A 12598-nucleotide genomic window follows, 5' to 3' on the forward strand; every position below is an offset into this window, starting at 1 on the left:
CTCGGTTTGTATAGCGCAATGGGAAGAGCGCCACGCACCTCCCGTTGCGGCCAGAGAGTCGTTGGATCGAAACCTGGTGCCGCCAAACAATTTCTTTTTACAGTGGACTGCGCTGACGTCAGCCCAAACGTTGACAGGGCTGAAGAGACGCGCATGCGCAGTAAAGTGCGGACGGCGGTCAAAGGAGGGAGTGACACAGCCCCGAGCATGAGATGCTCCGCATCTAAAAATAATTGGCGGAGCTTGCACTTGCGGTGCATGACTGGAGAAACAGCAGAGCTGGCACCCCCTCTCCCTTAGTCCGAGACCCGGTTGTTGCACTTCACATTTATTTGTGAACTTGCCGCTGAAAGTTTTCCATGGCTGGCTGGCCGGGATTGTTTTGTTCGCGGGCTATCACATGTCTCCAAAGTGGACCGCTTTAGCACGCGCTATAACCCGCGGCCACCGGCTTCGCGGAATCCGCATCTGTAGCGAGAACTCGGCTTCTGCGTTACATTCACCTTTTTGCCCGCACTGCAGGGAGAGGGCGGACGCGTACCGCACAGTGTGGGCATGCCAGTACATACCAACAGTACCCCCACTCAGAAACACGTCAAGGGAGCAGTGGGAGGCCACCCTGCGCAGCGACGATCCTGCCTGCCAGCGATGGCGGGTAGAGAGAGCCATAGCGGCGATGGAGGCCAGTGGAATCCCGGAATTGGGAAGCCGCCTTCTTTCCTCCCTCTTTTAAATGCAGAGCATTTCAGTAACTCACGATGTCACCCGCGTTGACGTCCGTAGTCGTAGTCCGCACCCCTCCCCCTACACTATATAAAAAAAAAACTATCCGGCGCCTGGTTTCGATCCCTCGACCCTGCGGGCGGAACGCAATGTACATGGTGCTCTACCCACTGCGCCACAAAGCCGACACAGAATGGGAGGCTACGAACGCGCCTTATATCCTTGACTCATTCAAACTACGTCAACAAGCTGCTGATACAACGCATTCACTACCACCAAACTCCAAAAAAAGTGGCAGTGCAACGCCAGCATGCGCGGGAGGGAAAACAGGCACAAAAAGAACAGAACTCCTGCTGGCGCAGTTTCAGGCAGGGGGCGCGCCAGCACTGCGAAGGCGGGAAATTTGAAATGCGTCGGGTGGTAGCAGTGAGCGGATAACGGCGCTACAGCCCATTATGGCGAATCAGTGCTCTGCATTTCCGACAGTTTTCACGCAGAGTGGAACGGCTGTAACTTTTTTTCCTTTAGAATACAGATATTTTGAATCAATCAATCCCTACTATCAATCCCTACTTCAGGCGCGAACGGCACGCGAGAGATGAGAACACGAACGCTGGGCAGACAGTGTTCTCGAAAATCGAGCTAGCCGACGCGGTGCGCTCCTCACTATGTGGACGCTCGCGTGCACTCGGTATTTGTTCGGTTATTTCTTTTGCGAGCTTCTCACATGGCTCAAGCCAACGCGCAAGCGTGCACGACGCCGCTGTACACGAGCCTTTATACCATGGGTCGGGCAATGACGTCACGGCGTGAAGAACGCCCGTAAGCCTCGGCAGAGCCAGGCCTAAGCTACCGAAGCGAGCGCGAAGCTATGCACAGCTGCTCTAGCGTGGCTAAGCAACGTGAGCTGACGTCATCGCTACGCAAGGTTTTTTGTGCGACGGACGGAAAATGGTCGGTTCAAAAGGCTATGCTGTTAATAACGCTCTCGATGCTGATTTAACGAATGAATAAAGTGAAGTTGTACCACAGGAGTAATGCCAGGAGATATTTACCACGAAGCCATTGCCTATTAAAATTAAAGTAAATAGTGAAAGAGAGAGAGAGAGAGAGAGAGAGAGAGAGAGAGAGAGAGAGAGAGAGAGAGAGAGAGAGAGAGAGAGAGAGAGACGTGACGTAGCTTTTTTTCTCTAGTTTGGTAATACGCAAAATGGTGGTTGGTCAACTGTCACCTATAGTTTGGTTGGTCAAGTGTCGCTCACAACTGTCCGAAGCGCCACTTCAGCCGAGTATGTAAAGCCATGCACATGTCCATGATGCCATGGTTAGCTTTCCTGCATTATTCGTGTGGGATGACTTTAGCATAATAGCTTCCCGCCCTACATCGAGAATAATAATGAAATCACGAAATGTTTCAAGGTCCTTCCTGGTGCCTCACAGAAATTCAGTCCAGATCACGGATTTAATGCGGGAACTATACTTGCTGCGAAAAAAAAATGCCACTTCAAAACTCGGACTGCAAAGGCCGCATTTCGGTTTTGATTTCGAATACGGCTGGAATCAGAAAAAAAAATTGTGCCGTAGTTCTACGACGTTTGACAATAGGCATTCGCAAACAAGCAATTTTCACAAGACCCAAACGCATTCGTTCAAAACCGGGAAGTCGCGTTGACTGATGGTCCGCATCCGCGAAATTTTCGTGCGGACTACGACGGAGCCGAAAGCACAGGCTCGCAGAATTTCGAGCTCACGGGTGTTACCGTTGCGGCAGGCGTGCAAATTTACGACATTTACATTACTGTTTGCGTTTCGCGCCAAAATTGATAACACCGGTGCGGCCGTGCGCTGAACGCGGACAGCAATGGCCACGTATACAAGCTACAACCTACAACCTACAGTTCAAGTTCAACCTACAGATCCAATTCCGCAAAAAATTGGGCCCATCTCCCAGCGAGGGGGACTCGAGTAAATGCGTCGCATAGGGGGTGGCTGTCTTGCGTTAACGTTTAGTGTTTGGGGAGTTGGTGGTAGTGAATGCGTTGTATCAGCAGCTTCTTGACGTAGTTTGAATGAGTCAAGGATATAAGGCGCGTTCGTAGCCTCCCATTCTGTGTCGGCTTTGTGGCGCAGTGGGTAGAGCACCATGTGCATTGCGTTCCGCCCGCAGTGTCGAGGGATCGAAACCAGGCGCCGGATAGTATTTTTTTTATATAGTGCAGGGGGAGGGGTGCCGACAACGACGGTGCGGACTACGACTACGGACGTCAACGCGGGTGACATCGTGAGTTACTGAAATGCTCTGCATTTAAAGCGCGTTCGGCGTTATTAGACACAAGCTTGGGTGCTGTTTTGTGCACACGTATGCAAGTGACCCAAGCATTTGCCGTTTGCTGTGATTAAGTAAGTGTAGTTAATATTGAGGGTCCCTTTGTCTTCTTTTCCAGCTTTCTTTGTTCATATATTGAAGTGGGGCGACACTCTGAGCGGTGTCCGCTCAAACTTCATTTCGCGCTCTTTTGAATCGTGGCCTAGTTGCGCTTGCGAGGCCTCTGACCAGCGACATGCATAAAACCGACGCTCCTCCTCACTTCTGCTGCGTTGTATCAGGATGTTGGGCTATCAGCCAGTGGGGCTCTTCGATTTACACTCTCGGACTCACCGCGGATAGTCCGCGGGTAGTCTGAGGATTCCACGAAGCCATAGGGATATATGGGAAAATCGAATGCCGGACTGCTTCTCGGGGAGTCCGCGGTGAGTCGGAGACTGTAAATCGAAGAGCCAGAGTGTGAGCTCACTCAAACTGAACAATATGAAGCGGATATGACACGGACAATTCTTGGATGAAACCAGCGCGAACCTAAACAAAGACGAAGGAAGTGGAACCCAAGGACAGTCGCTGGTCTAACAACATGCGTAGTGTTTTTTTATTGTTTTCTATTGTTTGTGTTAAGTGTTTGTATTCAGCCTTCCTGATGTTCAACTTTAGTTGTTAGACAGGCGGCTGTCCTTTGGTTCGACTTCCTTTGTCTTCGTGTAAGTTCGCGTTGGTTTTCCCAAGAATGTATTTTCAAAATTAGCCCAGCTTGCAACCCTCCCGATATCGACAAAAGTGAGAATTCCGCCCCTGGATGTAGCACGCATTATATGCTCATCTTCAGTCTAAAGTACAGCGGTGCACAGTAGTTAAGGTCTAATTTAGTGTTTGTGTCTTTAGAAGAATGACCTAGGCCAAGTCAGTTTCTGACACTTCCAGAAGTTCTCTACGTCCAGCGTATAGACGTAGGAAGAACTACATGCACTGAAAGTATACCGGATTTCCTCCCTGTAAAAGGGTACAAATGTATACAGGTGTGGCAGGCTTTACGAAAGATACGAAAAGATAAAAGCGGTGTCTGACAACGTTAACTACCCGTTAAGGCCATGCGGACCAAATACAGCTATTTGAAAGAAAAATAGAATTCAAAAGAATTCTATCCTGAGGAACTCACACAATTCTTGCCCGAAATGGGATTTTTTTAACAAAAGATGATAACAAGTTTTCTTAAAATTTCGAATTTTGCGCTAAACGACGTCAGCCGCAGCCGTGAAAGGGGGATAATAAAAAAAACGTGTTAGAACTCCTGGAGTTTTATATAATAATTGCAAGGGAGGAATCCGGGGCTGGTGCAAACAAGGGCTCTAAAATAGAGCTTAGGCTTCGATGCGAACGATGGTAGAGGAACTGGATTATATATGGACAAAACGTGCTTGCGTATGACGGCGCATATTTGTTTTTAAAGGCGATGGTCTTTCTTGGGCTACCTAACCGCAGAGATGTTGGTCTGTCTGTCTGTCTGTCTGTCTGTTATCTCTGACTCTATTCAGCCACCCGGCCAAAGTGAAGCTGAATTTGCGCAATGTTGTTATATACCCACAGCCAAACCTATACGCCTAAGTCCACTGGCAATCGTCCTACTTGTCAACCTTGTTTAACAGAAACAAAACATTACGCAAATGTGAGGCAGAAAATCAATTCATAAGTGATATTTGCTGTGTTCCTTTATTAAAAATTTATGGATGCTGGTTTGTTACGATATGAAATGAAATCCTGCATCAACAGCAGAAAACCGTCGCCTGCTGTTGCCCCGCGCCACTATAGCTTAATTCTAGCGTAATTTTAAGAAATTAAAAGGCAACAGTATCGAAAGGTTACAATAGATAGGCTCGTCGTTCCGCTTAGTATGCACGTGGAGCAGGGCAACGTGACTTTATAAACATGGTAGTAGGGTGACTCGAATCACGCGCGTCTCCGCCGTGCGACAGCGCTGGCATCGAGGCACTCAGCCTGGAGCAGCAGATCGCGGCAATTTTAAATTTACTTGGGCCAAACTCTAGCGCGTTATCGTGGGAGGAATGAGACGGGAGAGGAACAGCATGAGAGGTGAGCGGGAAAGAGAAGGGATGCCATTACATGGCAGGGGTGCCAGTCGACTATTGTCTTTCGTCAGCATTTTCAACAAAAGGAGCAGATACGCGTCCATTTTTTATGAAAACACTGTCTACAAATTACATTGCACACAAGAAAGTAGGTTATTCACTAAAAATGGTGCTGTACGAAATAAAACGGGCGCGTTTAATTTAAAGAGCAGGCAATGAGTCGAGGAGGTATGCGTACGTTTGCCATTTGCCGCCAACTAGAACGGTACGCCGACTTCTCTAAAACCATTTGTAAAAAAATCGGCGCTTGTAGCTTTTATTACAAAGAAAACTTTTTTGTGCTCCTAAACTAGACATGAACCGCTCAGCTTAAGAGAAGTTACTTTAGCCTGAATTAGTGAGATTCATCAAGCTGCGTTCATATCGGCCGGCGCTCCGGCTGGCCTACGCCGTAGGAGCCGGCTCTCGCACGAAAGCGTGGCTGTTCCAAGCCCTTCGCAGCCTTCGTTAGCTTCGAAAATACATTGCACTGCCGAATGAGCGGTGCCGGAACTCCTAAATCAGAGCCAACTTCGCCGCATACCACCCCGTTATATGTATTTGGTGCTCGCTGTGCCTGCAATGAATTGATAACCCACCCGATTCACAACTTTGGTTACAGAACATTTCCCCGCGGGGAAGCGTCAGCGTACCTGCGACATTCAATTCAAGGAGAAACGTGTTTTTGAGCGGTTGTTCCCAACACCCCGCATAGACAAAGGCGTTCTTGCAAGACGACGACGAAAATGAAACTGGCTGCGCGATATAATCAATAGAACTTTCCGCAAAGCCATCAAGTGCCTATCCGAATCCACTTCTACCTATCACGTCTATCGCGGCGGACGATCGAAGCGCCAGATTCCTCTGTAGGATACTCTTTATGAAACTCTGTTACAACTACTTTCCCGTTCATATTCAAGCAATACAATCAAACGAAACTAGAGGCACAACTACAATCACAGAGTAACGATTCATGGTGATAGTTTCCAGTCCATTAATGAAACGGTAACTACCGTTACAAAGGTTCTGTAGTCCCGGCGGGTATTTTTGTTCCCGTTATTGTTTTGGCTCCCCATTGAAGCCAGCCGCCACAGTCCTCTACAAAGAAGAAGCTTATGGGTCTGCGTGGGTTGAAGAGCACAGACAACCATGGAATACAAAAAGCACCCGAGGAAAGAAAGGGGCTGATGTCTCTTATTCAAGGGTATTCGCAGTGCTTCAGGTGCTTTCGACCGTTGGGACGAGTGACTTCAGTGGTACTGGGGTGGAAAGTGAGACGGTGTTTGCAAGCAGGAGGCGCTGCTCGGGGAGGGGGCATGGTTGGTGGCATAGTAGGCGAGAAGGCAGGAGGTCGAATTTATTTGCTGCTGAAAAGGGGGAGAGGCCTCGCTAGGAGACGCCGCTGAGACGTTTGCTATTTCTCATCGTTAGAGGGGAATATGGCCGCTTTCTTTTCTTAGTGCCCGGGAGCGCGCAACATCGAGCTCCACGATGCTATTCTGGCCACCTCAGCGGGGAACGCCCTGCGCTCTGTAGGCCGTTCCGTGTTGCCTGTAGTAAATCTTCACCATTTTGCCTACCCCGCGAGTTCCGAGTTTTTCCTTCTAAAGGTGGATGGGTGGATTAAATGCTGGCTGCAAATTTAGACAGCAGCGAAAACTGGGATGTGCGCATTTATACTACGGGGTGGCTGATGAAATATATAGAATATTTCTAGAAATCTATTCCCCGGAAATTTCGCGACATATCCTCTCCATTGATTTTAAATGGCAAGTGACTTGCTCTATTTTTGTTCCAAAGTCTTTTCCAATTGTAATAAACACTGTGCCTGTGTCTTACGTACAGAAGCCAGTCCATTACCTCGAAAACTTAAAATGTGTTGCTTAAAAGGTTCAGGTTTCAGGTTTTACTAAAAAATATTTGCGTACAGGAGAAGAACAACAATGGCAATTATTAATACAGAAGGAGGTCCCAGAGTTTACACTGTCGAGGTGTTTGGAGAACTGGGACGAAATTTTAAAATTTTGAAATAACTCCAAACTTCTTGCCCTGGTTCAATGTACAGTCGTACGCGTACATTCGACCACAAGGGAAAAGGAGGGAAAAGGAGTCCACATAATGAACTCGTTTATCTAAAAGTACTTCTCCATCAAGCTATATAATTCTGCGTATTTTGTTGTACATCTCGGCAGAAAAATATGCGGCTTTTAAATTTGTAACACGTTGTCATGCACAAAGGACTTTGGGCATGAATTCAAGGAATTCCCGAATGATTTCAGACTTTCGCCTGACACTTAGGTTCAGGTGACACTTTCACTTGTTTAGTATCGGCGGAGATGTATATGGTGGAGATGTTAGATTGATAACGTATTTTATTGAGCTGCATTCAAAAATCCTTGGAAGCTTGCACGTGCACGCGCAAGACTTGAATGGCGAAGCTGATGTAGGTGAGCATTCACGGACACAAAGTTAGTTTCAGTATCATGTTTATTTACATAATATTCTGCTTGCAGTCGTTGTCATATACGAAGTCGACGAAGTCTTCAATGTTATGACTTATTAATCCTTTATGGCTTCTAGAAAATGCGGTTGGCGCTGGGATTTTTCCCAAGCAGGGTGTCAGCGCATGCGCACGACGACACGAGCACGAACGAACGACGGGCGTGCGCTATGACGTGTCTTTCTTGTTCCGAGCAAGTGCTGCCTCGATTACGGCGAGAGTTTTTTTTTTTTTTTCAAAGCCACCGCGCTAGCCGAGGACTCGGAGGTCGCCGCGAGGCACGCGCTCACGAGTGCTCGGCATTTTCTCGGTATTTTCCCCTGCATCGCCAAACTTCAAGAGCTGCGCTGCTAAAACTACATTAAGCACAGCGAACTGCAGCGGCGCGGAGCGTTTAAAACAGTGAGAGCTACGTAGCACACAGTCAATTTCCAATGAGATTCCCAATACCAAACATGTACACGCAATTTTTACGGCAAGCTGTGTGGATTAGTACCACCCTCACAGAGATGTTGTAGCTCGCGGAAGAAAAAAATATTCCTAACAAAACACACCACTGAATGTTTAAGATCTTTCTATAGTATATTTTTTGAAACGTAGTTATTTACAGTCGATGCGGCCACCTGTTTTATCGCTTCTTCCACATATCTTCCTCTTTCTTTCCAACCAAAATAGGAACCAAAGAGGAGCATCGACGCCGCTATAGGAGTGCCCCTTACATGCGAAGACATACGGTGTCTGCATTCAAGAGCAGCTATTGTTCGCTTTCTTTTCATTCCAGCCCATTGTGCCGTGCTGCAGTGGCTTCTCTTTTCACCCTTGGTTTGCCCCCCTCGGCGAGCCCCATTTTCGCCGCCGTCTTCTTGCAATCTCCCCCATCTACGGCAGCCATACGAGCAAGGAAGGAGGAGCATTCCATTCTCCCACGTCTCCGCAGTTGGCCCAGCGGCCTTCTCTCTGTCTCAACTCCTCCTCCTTCAAAGGCGAACAGAAGACGCGCTACTATCCACTGTTCTCCGTTTCAACCATTCCATTTCGAACCTCTCGAGTTCCAGACAGGGCGCACAAAGGAACCGTTTTCTCAACTTCGCCCCCGCGCCTACCCCGATTCCCTCCTTTAGTGGGCTTTTCAGATTCCATTACAAAACAAAATAAAAAGCAGCTCCAAAGTAAAAAGAAAACGGAGCAAGCTGAGAAAGATGAACCGTAGGAAAATAAGGCGTCATCAAAGGTGTGCAAGTGTCAATAGAAGCTTACTTCGAAAGTAAGTTCAGTGCACCGCTCTTTCCAAAATGAAAGGCACCGGAGGTTTCAGTTGATAAACGAAACGACTGAATGTTATTTTAGATCCCGAAAGGGGACTCCATGGTTACTTCTAATTCATGAACATGACTGCCATGCACTTCTGCACCTTCCGTATACCGTAAGGAGAAAATTACATCCCCAAAAATATGGGTGAGTAGAGAGTAAACAGTAAAATGAAATTGCTGCTGCCAGAATTTAACAGGGAAAAAATATCTCGGGCCTTCTCCACAAACGTGAAACCTGGCGAGGGCGAATCTTGCAGTGAAAAAGTGTGTTCAAAGATTGTAAGTCTTTCGTGCCACACGGCACGTGCTGATTTAGCTCCAGAGAAGTGCTGGTGGGAGGGACATTAGCGTGCTTGCTGAGGCGGTGGCGCCCTCTCTTGCGTTGAACCGTATTTAAGAAATTAAATGAGAGACAGACCTTCCGTAAGTTGTCTTCGTGTTACACGCCGCAGCACGCTAAGCGCTATGCTTTACAGGAGAAAACCTTGGCGTCTGAAACCAATTTCATAGTAGGAAAATAACAATTTTCTGTTTACAATGCAATAAAATCTATTCTGATTATTCCTGTATTTTAAATTACTTTAAATTATGCTAGTTTATTTCTAACCAGTTTATTCATTACACACTTGTTTTTTGACCGTCGTTTGAAAACTTGATTTACCGTGACGACATCAGCCGGAGCCCCTATGGAGCTTCGCCCCTAATACTCGCTGACAAAACGTCTGATTGATTGCATGCTGTTACACGAAGTACTCGTAATTAGGAACTTAATATTTTGCGCACAATTTAACGTAATGACACAGTCGTTTTATGATTGCGTGTTCATTTCATCCCGAACTGTGCACCGCATTTAGGCTGACTTCGAGCCTCCGTGTATGTAGCTTTCGCCCGCATCGAATATGCAGTCGGGGTGTAGCAGGATCTGAAGATGCGATTAACGAACTCAGCGGCCGTGTTCCTACTACAGCGCACTTAGATTGGCTGACTGGTTAAACGGTTACCGAAAGGCAAATTCTTGCTTCTCAGATACACGAACGACGTTCACAGACCGAATCGCATAGGCTTGATTCCTTCTCTCTTCGTCCTGAGAAAGAGAGCATAAATGGAAGGGGTTCAGTTCATTCAAAGATTGGTAATGCGAAAGGGATGCCGGATTCGCCCCAAGTGCGATTTTTTACGAAACCCCTCCGTTCTGACTCGTTTTTTTTTTTTCTGTAGGGAGGGAGGAGACCGAAACTTGGCCAGTCCTGGAGCATATTTCTGAGCTGCTGCTGTTTGAAACGCGTTTGAGCGCGATAAACTCCGTACAGCTGGGATAGAACGGACACGGAACCAGTGTTCTACACGTTCCTGTAAAACAGGAACGAAAGCGCGTTCCTCGGCCCTCCCAAATTTTGAAACGAGTTCCCATTACAAATTTTATTAATGGGAAAGCAACGCATTCCAGTTACACTTCGAAGATTGGAACGTGTCGTTACTTTAACGTTACTTTTATTTTTTTTTAATTAAATATACTGTGGGAGAATCCTGAGGTGAAATAAAGTGAACAATTTAGCACACACATCGAACTACGTGTATTGTAGGAATACGAACACCGCCGGCAGCAGATTATCGGAGATAAAAGAATCCAAAGAAACGCTCTGAGACGAATGTTGTCTGGGATCACCGGGCATATACTTCAGACATAACGAACTGCAACTTCGGTGATCTTATGTAACAAGTGCAAGGCATATGGCACTCTATACTTCAGCATTCGAATGCACAGTCAGGATACTGCACTTCAAATGTGCAAATAAACGCTACTGACATGCAAGAACATAATTCAATTTCTTGCGCAAGATACCGCATCTACAGAAACAATACATAGGCGTTTAAGGAACGCTGATTCAAAAAATCTCCAGAATACATGGTTGTAACTTAGTAAAGTCGGACAGACAAACCCGCTTTAACATCCATACTTCTTTGGCAATGTTGAAGAGCCGTTCCACCGAAGCCCTTGAGGGTACGTCTTAAGGAAAAGTTGGTTCAGTCCCTCGAAGTTCTTCATCGCATCGAAGCTCTTCAGCGGGTAGTCATCTGGTACCAGCAGGTACCGCGACTGCTAATCCTGTGTCTCGGCTGGAAGGGTTCGGTGCCCGAACAGGAAGAAATCTTTCGGTGCGGACGAGGTGGCAAAATGTGCGCCGGCTGGTGTGGTCATCGCAGCTAGCTGTGTATTTACCCGCTGCGTGGTTATTTTATTGCATTTGATTTTCGAGGAAGCACGTTCCAAGTAAAAGCGGCCAAATTGGGTAGCTTATAGGAAGAGAAACACTGTAGCGGCTTGTGGGACGTGTCTTTTTGTACGAACGTCGGCGTCACAAAGCCTTGGCATCAAAAACAGCCAAGCGTTAACTATTGCACGATTACTGAATGAATGACATTCCCTCTGCCGTTACTGCGTAAACATAACTCGTTACCGTGACAGTTCCACCTACTCTTAAGGGAGTGGTGGCGTTCCTCCGTTCCTCCCTAACGAAAATAGTTCCACGGACCGAGTTCCTTTGAACCCCTTTCTGTACAACACTGGACAGCACGTATCGTTACAACCCGTGTGGCCTTTACTGCAGCTTTGTCCAAAAAAGAAGATTCTAAGCCATTCCGTGCTTCGAAGGCGGAGGACCGGCGAAGCTGGAGTCCGCACGGTACACGGCCTCTACATAAGGACGACAGAAAAGGCGCCAAATTCAAATTGGAGAACGGCAACTTATTTTGGCAACAGGGCGAGCACCCCGGGGAGCCAGAGGAAACTAGACACGTAAGCACATGGAGCGCCGACGAAGACAGGGCCCACAGTGGGAACGTAGACATGGTCGACGTATGTCGTCGCAAAGCGAAAACAATTGAGAAACCTTTATTATCCACCTTAGGATCTACTGATATTAGAAACGGTGCCTATGTATGGCACTAATCCACTCAAAGTTTGTATCTACGTGATTGGCCACAGAGAATTTTTGCATGAATTAAATCACTTTGCATAAGATTCGGGACCTGGGTTTCTGCACATGCCGAGCAAAAATGCACTCAGCTTTTGACGTCCACACCTTCGCTGTAAAACCAACGCCCTTGAAACGTCCAAAAACCTTCGAGTAGGCTCCCCTTCCCCCTTCCCCCTTGATTTGCATTTGGCACCACTGAACGCAGCCTCCCGTCCACCGAACAAACATCCCTAACAGAATGTTTGTATTTGAGTTTGATGGGGGATGAATAGTATTGTACAAATGAACATCGGCGCACTACAACTCACGTAAAAGTTGAAGGAATCACCGCCACAAGCACAAAAAAAGGAGAAAATTTGTGTGTAGAATAATAATACCCAGTTTATTCAGATGTGCCCTCGAAAAAGAAAACATTTAGATGTGAGCAAGAAATATTAAACCTGCAAATACTAGGGAGCCACAGTGGTGCAATATTCCATTATTTACCGATCGGGTGAGCAATCTACGCGCACTAAGAAGGCCCAATTACTGGGTGGCGGGAAAGGGGGAGAGCAACTTTTTCGACAAAGCACGGTTATTTTTGTGTGATCCTATGGGTAATAATTAAAATATCGGTGCCCTAAAGACTCAGG

This window comes from Haemaphysalis longicornis, unplaced genomic scaffold, assembly GCF_048455015.1.
Source record: "Haemaphysalis longicornis isolate Haplotype H1 unplaced genomic scaffold, Haemaphysalis longicornis Haplotype H1 scaffold_6, whole genome shotgun sequence".
NCBI classification, from domain to species: domain Eukaryota; kingdom Metazoa; phylum Arthropoda; class Arachnida; order Ixodida; family Ixodidae; genus Haemaphysalis; species Haemaphysalis longicornis.